Here is a 12501-nt window from a genome sequence, read left to right as displayed (position 1 = left end):
CCATTCCTCCTCCTCCTCCTCCTCACCCCTCCCTTTTGCCCTTCCTCTTTTTGGCCTTTGGGATTTCTCCCACAGGCGCGCTAGTTCCTGGGTAGGGGAAAGGAAACCTGGGTCCATCCCATTCCATTGAGGTTCTTGGCGGTGGCGTAGTTTGCCGTGGAATCTGGATTGCCTGGGGATGTCCCGATCCCTCTCCGGTATCCCGGAGTAGCTTTGGGTGTCTTTCGGGCGACGGGTGTATCTCTGGAAGCCACCTTTCGGATTCCAGGGGTGGTGGCCGAAGGAGGTATGCTTTGTGGCGGATATCCGGCCGCCCTCTCTTTTGTCCACCGAGGTAGCTCGGCAGATGTGAGGTTGCTATCCCGGATTGCTGGTTTACTGGCATGAAGGGTAGGGTATGGCACGGGTTCCATGCTGCATCTGCGCTACTAGCAGTGTTGAGGTCCTCTTGGGCGCGGAGGGAGATTTCCGGCCCTTTCATTCCTCCTGGGAACTATTCCTCCCCGTTCCCCCCTTTTTTTTATTCTTTTTTTATTTTTATTTTCTTTTCTTCTTTCTTTTTTTTCTTAAAAACAAAAAGCAAAGGAGTAACCTAACCATGGCAGCCCTAGTCCATGAACCCACTACCCACGGGCCCCTTCTTGATACCGCACCCCATTCTGACCCTGCCTTGTGTTTAGACCACTCTTCGGACACTCCTGATGCCCCTGTACCTCTTGCTGGTGCTGTTTCCTCACCCGCTTCAGGTACCGGGGCTTCGACTGACTCCTTCGATTTGTCTGAACTCCGCTCTCCTTTGACTATGCTTCCGGCTTCTCCCTCTATGGTACAGCAATTTTCGAATCGCCCGCCCATTTCACGCTGGACCAACTCCGGTCCTACTCGTAAACGCCAACATCAATCTCCTGATGATGCTCCTTCGTTACCTTCCCATTCTACTCGGAAAAGACCGACACGTCAAGCACTCCCTCTCCACGCTCAGTTTCAGACCACACAATGGACTAAATTCTTTACTTTAAGACCGACTTCTTCTTCTGCCTACCTTTCTGACCATAGTATTGGCAAAGCGCTCCTGCGTCATGTTGGTAGAGATATTTCATTTCATGCTCTCAAGAGCAGTATACGCATCGTCACTGTCCAGAATGCTACCCAAGCTCATGATCTTTCTCTCCTTTCGAATATCGATACTACTCCTATCACTATTGAAAAACATCTTTCTCTCAATTCTTGTAGTGGTACTGTCATTCTGCCCCATACCATAGTCCAACAGAATTTCCAGTCATGTGGCAATGACATTTTTGAACAGCTGGAACTCCAGGATCTCCCAATCCTCAAAGTAGACACTTATGTCCTTCCTGCCCGGGGGCGGAGACGTTACCCTTGCAATGTGGCTCGTTTAACTTTTGACAGCCGAGAACTCCCGTCCTCTGTATATGTCGCGGGACATCGGTTACAAGTTCGAAAGGTGATACCTACACCGCAACAATGTAGAAATTGCTGGCATTTTGGTCACCCAGCGAAATATTGCAGATCTATTGCCGAATGCCCAGTCTGTGGTGCCGACGACCATTCTAATACATCTTGCAGTCAACCTCCATCTTGCCTTAATTGTAATGAAGCTCACCCTTCGTACTCCCGCCGTTGCCAGGTCTACTTAAATGAACGTGAAATCCGTTGCCTCAAAGAGGCAGAAGGTCTCCCTTATGCTATGGCAGTTACTCATCTCCGCCTCCAAGGGAGACTACCCCGTGTTTCTTATTCTCGTGTTTCCAAACATCCCCCCACTTCTGGGGTACCATCTTCTGCAGCCTTCTCTATTGTTACCCCTCCCATAGCCACTACGGCATCTAATCCTTTTGCTGTCCTTGGCTCTGACGTCCCGACTACAACTCAGTCTGTTCTCACATCTTCGCGTCCTTCCTCACAAGCCCCAGTATTGACAAGACCTCGTACGACACCTAATACCAATCGCCCCTCTACTCAGAAGTCCAAAAAATCCACATTGCTCAAATCTTCTTTGCCCCTTCCTTCCCTTCTTCCACCTCCACACTTTACCTTTCCAGTCTCTGTACCTAGTTCTTCCCCTCTCTCTGGCTCTATTACAAGTGTGGAGATTCACCCTCCTCCTCGTACTATGCCTTCCACCCCTGTCCCCTCCCAAATTTCTCCCTCTTCTGCCACCTCCCAGGTTTCTGCGTCTTCTGTCCCCCCCCCCCCACACTTCATCTCCAGTCCCTTACACTCTTCCCTCCCCCTCTACTTTGGTACAGTCCATTACTGTCCCAATCTTTACTCACCCTCCTCCTTCTATCTCCAATATGGTCTCCCATACATCTTTGAATTCAAAAACACTTGAAGCCATTTCAGAATATATTGCAGAGACTAAACCTTCAATGGACACTGATTCACTTCCTGTTCCTTCTCTTCCCTCTCCTCCATCTTCACAACCCCATTCTTCGCAACGCTCCGTTCCTTCGCTACTTGAACGTCTTCCAATGCCACCACACGTTGACTTTTCTAACCCCTCTAGTCCGTAGGTGCCTTTACCTACAGATTCCTGATATTTTCTTCATCGCCAATCATGGCCTATTTACAGTGGAATATCCGCGGCCACAGGGGTAATCGGGGTGAGCTTCAGATGTTGCTTTCCAGGTTTTCCCCTGTTGGTGCTTGCTTACAAGAACCAAAATTACACTCGGCTGTTTTCCAACCTATCTCAGGCTATAATTTATTGTATTCTTCGGATCCTTTCTCAGATGGGACCTTTAATGAAAGTGCCCTTCTTCTACGCAATGATATTCCGTACTGTCAACTATTTGTCCATACCTCGCTGCATTACACTGCAGCCCGTATCCACTTGAATAAGTGGTTTACAATATGTTCTTTATATCTCTCTCCTTCTCGAGCATTTTCTATCCCAGACTTTGCCTTTCTTGTTTCATCCTTACCACCACCACTTCTGTTACTTGGTGATTTTAATGCCCACCATTTCCTCTGGGGGGGGTCTCATTGTGACTCACGTGGCATTCAGTTGGAGGCTTTTCTCGCCTCTCACCCCCTCCATGTTTTAAATACGGGTACTCCCACCCATTTTGATCCTCGTACTCATACTCTCTCTTGCATCGATCTATCAGTCTGCTCTTCCTCCACTGCACTAGACTTCACCTGGTCTGTTCTACCAGACTTACATGACAGCGATCATTTTCCGATCATTCTTACTTCTCCTTCCTATTCACCACCTTTCCGTAGCCCTCGCTGGCAATTTGATCGGGCAAATTGGGATCTTTACTCACACTTCACTGCTTTTCGTGAGGTTCCTTCTTCATCCTCCATTGATGAGCTCCTACACATCTTCTCGACGTCATTTTATACCGCAGCTTCTCATTCTATACCCCAAACCTCAGGCAGGCATTCTCAGAAGTGCGTGCCTTGGTGGTCTCCTGCTTGTGCTCGTGCAGTACGTTTGAAACGTGCTGCATGGGGCAGGTACCGGTACAATAGAACTGCTGAGAGACTTCTTGATTTTAAGCAGAAGCGTGCGATCGCTCGCCGTGTCATCCGTGAAGCTAAACGCACTTGTTGGCGAGACTATGTTTCCACCATCACCTCTGCTTCTTCTATGAGTGCAGTCTGGAAAAAAGTGAGGAAATTGAGTGGTAAATACTCTCCTGACCCAGCTCCTGTTCTACGGGTTGCTGGTGTTGATGTAGCAAACCCTCTCGACGTTGCCATTGAACTTGGCACACATCTGGTCTGTATTTCCCGAGGGCTCCATCTATGCCCCTCGTTTCTTTCCTCAAAGTCTGCCAGAGAGTTAGTACCCTTGGACTTTTCTTCTCTCAGAGAAGAACAGTATAATGTGCCTTTTACACTTCAAGAACTGGAGGCAACGCTCTCAGCTTGCCGATCATCGGCAGCTGGGCCTGACGACATTCATATTCGTATGGATAGTGAGGCTCAAGTTAGAGTATGTAGGAAAGAGGAAAATTATTTCCCAGTAAAAGTAGGCCTTAGACAAGGATGTGTGATGTTACCGTGGTTGTTTAATATATTTATAGATGGGGTTGTAAGAGAAGTAAATGCGAGGGTCTTGGCAAGAGGCGTGGAGTTAAAAGATAAAGAATCACACATAAAGTGGGAGTTGTCACAGTTGCTCTTTGCTGATGACACTGTGCTCTTGGGAGATTCTGAAGAGAAGTTGCAGAGATTGGTGGATGAATTTGGTAGGGTGTGCAAAAGAAGAAAATTGAAAGTGAATACAGGAAAGAGTAAGGTTATGAGGATAACAAAAAGATTAGGTGATGAAAGATTGGATATCAGATTGGAGGGAGAGAGTATGGAGGAGGTGAATGTATTCAGATATTTGGGAGTGGACGTGTCAGCGGATGGGTCTATGAAAGATGAGGTGAATCATAGAATTGATGAGGGGAAAAGGGTGAGTGGTGCACTTAGGAGTCTGTGGAGACAAAGAACTTTGTCCTTGGAGGCAAAGAGGGGAATGTATGAGAGTATAGTTTTACCAACGCTCTTATATGGGTGTGAAGCATGGGTGATGAATGTTGCAGTGAGGAGAAGGCTGGAGGCAGTGGAGATGTCATGTCTGAGAGCAATGTGTGGTGTGAATATAATGCAGAGAATTCGTAGTTTGGAAGTTAGGAGGAGGTGCGGGATTGCCAAAACTGTTGTCCAGAGGGCTGAGGAAGGGTTGTTGAGGTGGTTCGGACATGTAGAGAGAATGGAGCGAAACAGAATAACTTCAAGAGTGTATCAGTCTGTAGTGGAAGGAAGGCGGGGTAGGGGTCGGCCTAGGAAAGGTTGGAGGGAGGGGGTAAAGGAGGTTTTGTGTGCGAGGGGCTTGGACTTCCAGCAGGCATGCGTGAGCGTGTTTGATAGGAGTGAATGGAGACAAATGGTTTTTAATACTTGACGTGCTGTTGGAGTGTGAGCAAAGTAACATTTATGAAGGGGTTCAGGGAAACCGGCAGCCCGGACTTGAGTCCTGGAGATGGGAAGTACAGTGTCTGCACTCTGAAGGAGGGGTGTTAATGTTGCAGTTTAAAAACTGTAGTGTAAAGCACCCTTCTGGCAAGACAGTGATGGAGTGAATGATGGTGAAAGTTTTTCTTTTTCGGGCCACCCTGCCTTGGTGGGAATCGGCCAGTGTGATAATAAAATAAAATAAATGTTACAACATTTACATCGGTCAGCCCTTGTAGTCCTCTTACACCTCTTCAATCTTATTTGGGCACAAGGAGTTCTTCCCCAGCTGTGGAAATCTGCCATTGTTCTCCCTTTCCGCAAACCGGGTACTACAGGACATGATGCCTCCCACTATCGCCCCATCGCTCTTACTAGTGCAGTTTGCAAAGTGATGGAACGTCTCGTAAATCGACGTTTAATGTGGTATTTAGAGACACACAACAGTCTCTCCGCTAGTCAATATGGCTTTCATAAGGGTCGTTCTACCATAGACCCCTTACTACGCTTGGATACGTATGTTCGTAATGCCTTTGCGAATAATCACTCAGTTATTGCCATATTTTTTGACCTTGAGAAGGCATATGACAACTTGGAGGTATAATATTTTGGCCCAGGCCCATTCCTTAGGCCTCCGAGGCAATCTACCATCCTTCCTTAAGAACTTTTTAACTGACAGATATTTCCGTGTTCGAGTCAATAATGTTCTTTCCCTGGACTTCGTCCAAGCTGAAGGTGTCCCTCAGGGATGTGTTCTAAGCACAACACTTTTTCTCCTTGCTATAAATGATTTGGCCTCTGTTCTTCCACCCAATATTTGGTCATCACTCTATGTTGATGACTTCGCTATTGCTTGTGCAGGCGCTGACTGTCATCTTATTGCAGTTTCTCTCCAGCATGCGGTCGACCGTGTTTCCACTTGGGCCACCACGCATGGGTTTAAATTTTCAAGTACCAAAACTCACCAAATTACTTTCACTAGACGCTCTGTTATCTCCGATCATCCTTTGTATCTCTATGGCTCCAGTATCCCCGAACGTGATACAGTCAGGTTTCTAGGCTTTCTCTTTGACCGTCGGTTATCCTGGAAACCTCACATAACCTCTCTGAAGGCAACTTGTCACAGCCGGCTAAACCTTCTTAAAACCCTTGCTCATCTTTCCTGGGGAGCTGATCGTCGAACTCTGCTTCTCCTACATTCAGCCCTCGTTTTATCGAAACTCGATTATGGTGACCAGATTTATTTCGCGGCCTCTCCTGCTACTCTCTCTAGCCTTAACTCTATCCATCACCAAGGATTACGTTTGTGCCTTGGTGCTTTTCGCTCTTCCCCTGTTGAGAGCCTCTATACAGAAGCGAATGTTCCATCCTTGTCTGATCGCCGTGATGCCCATTGCCTTCGCTACTATGTACGCTCTCACGATCTACACAATCCTTCCATTTATAGAATGGTCACCGATATTAGTAGACATTCTTTATTCGTTCACCGCCCCTGTTTGCTCCGTCCCTTTTCTCTTCGCCTACATTCACTCTTGTCTTCCCTTCAGTTACCACCTTTATATGTTCATGTAGCATCTCACTTTTCCCTACCCCCCTGGGAAGTTCCAGCTGTTTGGGTCTGTTCTTTCTCACTCCCTTGCTCGAAAGCTCAACTGCCTACGGTGGCTCCCCGCTCTCTTTTTCTTGATCACTTCCACTCCCATTCTCATGCCACCGCTGTGTACACAGATGGCTCTAAGTCTTCAGACGGCATTGGATTCGCAGCAGTGTTTCCGGACAGCGTCATGCGGGGACATTTACTATCTTCAGCTAGCATTTTTACTGCTGAACTGTATGCCATTCTTGCAGCACTTATTCGTATCGCATCTATGCCTGTGTCATCATTTGTAGTAGTCTCAGACTCCCTTAGTGCTTTACAGGCTATACGAAAATTTGATACATCTCATCCCCTAGTTCTCCATATCCAACTTTGGCTACGCCGTATCTCTACCAAACATAAAGATATTGTTTTTTGTTGGGTCCCTGGTCATGTCGACGTACAGGGCAATGAACAGGCAGACACTGCTGCGCGGTCAGCAGTACATGACCTACCAATTTCCTATCGAGGTGTTCCATTTCTGGACTATTTTGCTGCAATAGCTACCCACCTTCGCACCCGTTGGCAACAACGTTGGTCAACTCTGCTCGGTAACAAACTTCATTCTATTAAACCGAGCATAGGTTACTGGCCATCTTCTTGTCATCAGTGCCGAGGTTGGGAGACCACTCTCTCCCGCCTTCGCATTGGTCACACTCGTCTTACTCATGGGTATCTCATGGAGAGGCACCCTGTTCCTCTCTGTGAGTAGTGTCAAGTTCCAGTATCGATTAGCCACATTCTGTTAGACTGCCCTCTCTATCAACGAGCACGCAGAATTTACCTCCAACTTCGTCTTCGTTCTACTACTCTCTCTTTACCTTCCCTTTTTGCTGATGGACCCTCCTTTAATCCTGACTCTCTCATTGACTTCTTGACAACGACTGATTTACTCCACAAACTCTGATGATACTTTTCGCACTCCCCTCAGCCCTTTCTAGTTCAGTCTCTTGCTGCCCTTTACCCTTTCACCATCCACTGCCCCGCTGTTATCCGTAACCTATTACTCATCCATCTCCCTTTTGCCACCTGATGCCCTCGCTTCCTTCCTGCCCTGCAGCGCTGTATTGTCCTTGTGGCTTAGCGCTTCTTTTTGATTATAATAATAATAATCAAATTTCCGGGGTCACCACACCAACCTGCTGCTACTGTTTGGTGACGTTACTTGCTGCATAAGTCATTCCAGTTTCTTTGTCTCTAATTATTGTTATAACCTGCTCACTTTTAGCCCTAGCCATGGTTCCAACGAATAAAAAAATGCTTCTCATTGTGTAAAGCACATACACAGTACTTGGTCCATAAAAGATAAAATGGCTTCGAAACCACTGTCGGTCACCATGAGCTTAGCTTACTCAGATAAGCTGTGACCAGTAAATTTGGGCCTACATATGAGAGAATAGGTCTGTGTGGTAAGTGTGCACTATATGAAAAAAATCTTGCAGCAACTAGTGCATAATGAGACAAAACTGCAACCATGTTTATGGTGTAAACCCAACTTTGCGGTGTATTTTTGTATTGTTGTATTCTCGTTTTTTGGTCTCATTTGATAGAATAGAAGATATATTACAGAAATGGATATAATTTTGATTGGCTTCATGCCAGAAAATACCTTAAAATTGAACTCAAAGTAGCAGAAATGTTCAATTTTTGCCAATGTTGAAGAGTAAAAAAAAGACGTCACTGTCCAGTGTATGTCCAACTGGCTGGTCTAATACGCAGTCACAAATGGGTCGACATTATTTATACAATTATTACAATAATGCAGTAGTCGGCATAACAGTAAATCTTCTGTTTATTGTGCGAATAAAAATTCAAAATGGAAAGCAGGCATAATATAAAAGGGGCCCCGAGACGTGACTAATGAACAGAGAAAATGTTATTTTAGTGCTAGAAATATCTGCAATATTTATTCTGGACCCTATTTTAAAATTGGCATATTTTGAAATTTGTATGGAAATGGCCAAATTATCGATTTCTGACCACTTTATTGGGTAATTGACATAGGTGAATGGGCGGTTTCTTGTACTCAGTCAACAGAATAGAAGGAAACTAGCAAAATAGCTATGGGTTTGGTAGACTGGAACAATGGAATTGGCCAAAAATAGGGCGTAAAGTGGGTGAAATTGCCGATGCATAAATATCGCCATTGGGTTAAGTGTATTCTAACCTAACCACTCTGTAATCTGGCAAAATCACTAACCTGGCACCCTACAGGTCCCTTTGATGCCGGATTAGTGATGGCCAACCTGTACTTGCCTTGCTGAGAAACTCCAGGCTTTGAACATGTCAAGGATTTCGCATTCATAAGTTTTCATGCGAGTGCATTGTTTACCAAACTCCCTGTTTCAGATTTATTAACCTTCTCAGCAGATGTGATGTCAGTTATTTGATGATGCCGTTTTCTAAAGATATTTAGTTAAACTTTACAAGATGGATTACAAGATCTATACAGTGGAACCTCGGCTTACAAACTTAATCTGTTCTGCGACCTTGTTTGTATCCTGATTTGTTTGTATGCTGAGCCAATTTTCCTCATTTAAATTAATTGAAATGCAATTAATCCATTCCAGCCTCTCAAGGAGGCATGACAAAATAATGCTAATATCAACTCTATGGCTTAGTTATCTATCACAATTCATCTAATATGACATAATAAACAATATTAATAACATAGAAACGTAATATATAATCTAGAATGAATAAAATAGACCATAATATGGCGAGTGATGGCAACGCTGGTGGCAACATCCTACCACCATTTACTCTCCCAATCTAGTATTTTCCCAGTCCATAACCCCACACCTAGCTTGTGTTTATCTATGATTAGTAGTGAGGTTGTCACATATGTAATCATAGATGTAGTCAAGACAGATATACAGTGGACCCTCCACCAACAGTATTAAGGGGTAGTATGAGGTGCGCGGCACGCGAGCAAAATTTTTTTGAAAAATTATGAAATCGAGTTATTCATATAGAAAAATAGCTTAACTCTTTGGCAACACAATGGTACAAGAACCAATGTTCAACAACGTTTCTACAAGAAATTATAATAATTTATATCAGGTACGGTGATGTGCGTAGCGCGTCTGCTCTCGACCCATATATTTTTTGGAAATTTTTCCTTGTTTTTTATCGCTATTTCTTGCATTATTCTTTCTAATATAATAATTGACTATTTGGCATCATAAAAAAGTAGCTTATCTGTAGACTTCCAACTAATCAGGAACCATCTGGGAATACCAGCAGTATTCCTGCTCCAGAGAGAGGCAGGAGAAATCACTTCATTATTACGCTTATATCAACTCTGCGGCTTAGTTATATATCAGAATTGATCTAATATGATATAATAAACACTATAAATAACAAATAAACATGTTATATACTCTAAACTGAATAAAATAGGCCATAATATGGCGAGAGTCCACTAGCAATATTTGATATAAAATTATTACCCCAGTGGCCCGGTGGCCTGGTGGCTAAAGCTCCCGCTTCACACACGGAGGGCCCGGGTTCGATTCCCGGCGGGTGGAAACATTTCGACACGTTTCCTTACACCTGTTGTCCTGTTGACCTAGCAGCAAATAGGTACCTGGGTGTTAGTCGACTGGTGTGGGTCGCATCCTGGGGGACAAGATTAAGGACCCCAATGGAAATAAGTTAGACAGTCCTCGATGACGCACTGACTTTCTTGGGTTATCCTGGGTGGCTAACCCTCCGGGGTTAAAAATCCGAACGAAATCTTATCTTATCTTATCTGTCTCCATGTCGTATTCTTTGGCCTTCAGTAAGAGAAAACGGTGTTTTTAAGAGGATAACTGCATTAGAACATCAGTTTACTAAGGAAACCACCAAAACAAACGGGATTTTCGCGAAAAAAAAAATTGAGACGGCGTTCCAGGCCTATTTCTTGGAAGTAACTTATTCACATATTTCTCTTTCCTACGCCTTTATTACTTAATTAAGTAGGATGATATTCACAGAAATTGTAAAATAATGATTGTTCTTAATTTTAGTGATGCACTTTTGGAAATATTCCAAATATTTTGGGATTTATGTGGGAGTAAAGGGCAGATTTTTTTGCAAAAGTCTAAGAACTAACAACCTTTATTTTTTTGTGGAATGAAGATAAGATATTTAGAGGAAAGTGCGTCATAAAAATTCGTATTAGCATTGTTTTCTCGGCACCAAGTGCCCAAACAACCTTACGTCGTCCCATATAGGACTACGATCCTGCCAAAGGATATTTTCAGTAAATCGTTCTTTTTTCAGTTGTTGTTTGAGATATCTTATTGACAAATATTTACAGTAAATAGTGTAAATACATCGTCTTGTGCACCAACAATGAAAGAAATCTGATGGTAAAAAAAAAAAAAGAAAAGTTGTTATAGTGCCCCTTAATCCGTTCCAGAGAGCTTGTCCTTAGCCGAATTTATCATTAGCCGAATTAATTTTCCTCATAAGAAATAATGGGAATAGAAATAATCCGTTCCAGACACCCAAAAGTATGAAAAAAAAGATTTTCACATGAAATATACATTTTCCTACACAGAAAAACAAGGATACATGCACAATAAATACTGTACTAAATGAAGAATAAATGACACTTAACTATATTGAAGATGTAGTGATGAGATGGGAGGAGGGGAGATAGAGGTGTATTGTTGTTTGGAAGCGGAACCTCCTTCCATAAGGACTTCAGGTACCAATTCCTTTTCCAGGGTTACTTCCCTTCATTTTTTAATGCCACTGGGAACAACTTGAGAGTCACTGAACCTCTGTCGCACCAAAAATCTGTCCATAGAGCTCTGTACCTCGAGTTCCTTTAAAATTTTCCTAAAATGGGCCACAGCATTGTCATTGTAAAAGTCACTAGCACGGCTTGCAATATCTGTGTCAGGGTGATTATCATCCATAAAGGTTTGCACGTCAACCTACTTTGCACAAATTTCCTTAACCCTTTGACTGTTTCAGGCCCCTTTCTGAAACTGTCATTCTATGTCGCTAAATTTTTGAAAAAAAAAAAAATTATTTTTTCTTATGAAATGATAGAGAATCTTTTCCCGATGGTAATGACACCAAAAGTTCGAAATTTGGTTGAAAACTCGTGGAATTACGCTCCCGCTAAGTTAGCGGTCTCGGCAACATATGCATATCGGCGATTTCGCCGACTTTGAGCCCTATTTTCAGCCAATTCCGTTGTTCCCGTTGACCAAACTCATAGCTATTTCTTTAGAACTCCATTTTATCTATCCGCTGAGTACAAGAAACCTCCCATTTACCAATTTGGACTACCCAATATTGTGGTCAGAAATTGGCAATTTGGCCGATTTCATGCAAAGTAAAAAAGATGCCAATTTCAAAATAGGGTCCAGAATAAACAAGGTAGACATTCTTGGCACTAAAATAACATATCCTCTGTTCATTAGTCACATCTCTAGGCCCCTCTTATATTATTATTGCTTTCTATTTTGATTTTTTATTCATACAAAAAATACAAAATTTACTGTTATGCAGACTACTGCATTATTTTAAAAATGGTATAAATAATATCAGTGCACTAGTGAAAGAATATTAGACTCCCCAGTTGACGTGTATTGGACGTGAGGTGTGATTTGTTTACTCCTGAACATTGGTAAAAATCGAACATTTCCGCTACTTTGAGCTCAGTTTCAAGGTCGTTTTCATCGTCAAAGTAATGAAAACCATCTCTATTTCTGTAATATGTTTTCCATTTTATCACCTAAGACCATGAAAACGCAAATACATCGATAAATACTATACGAAAATACACCTCAAAGTCGGCGTTTTAATGCAAAAAAACGATCAGTTTTTTTTCTCATTACGCACTGTGTGCCGCAGGATTTTTTTATGTGGTGCACACTGACCAC

This window comes from Cherax quadricarinatus, chromosome 67, assembly GCF_038502225.1.
Source record: "Cherax quadricarinatus isolate ZL_2023a chromosome 67, ASM3850222v1, whole genome shotgun sequence".
NCBI lineage: Eukaryota > Metazoa > Arthropoda > Malacostraca > Decapoda > Parastacidae > Cherax > Cherax quadricarinatus.
This window is presented reverse-complemented; position numbering follows the sequence as displayed.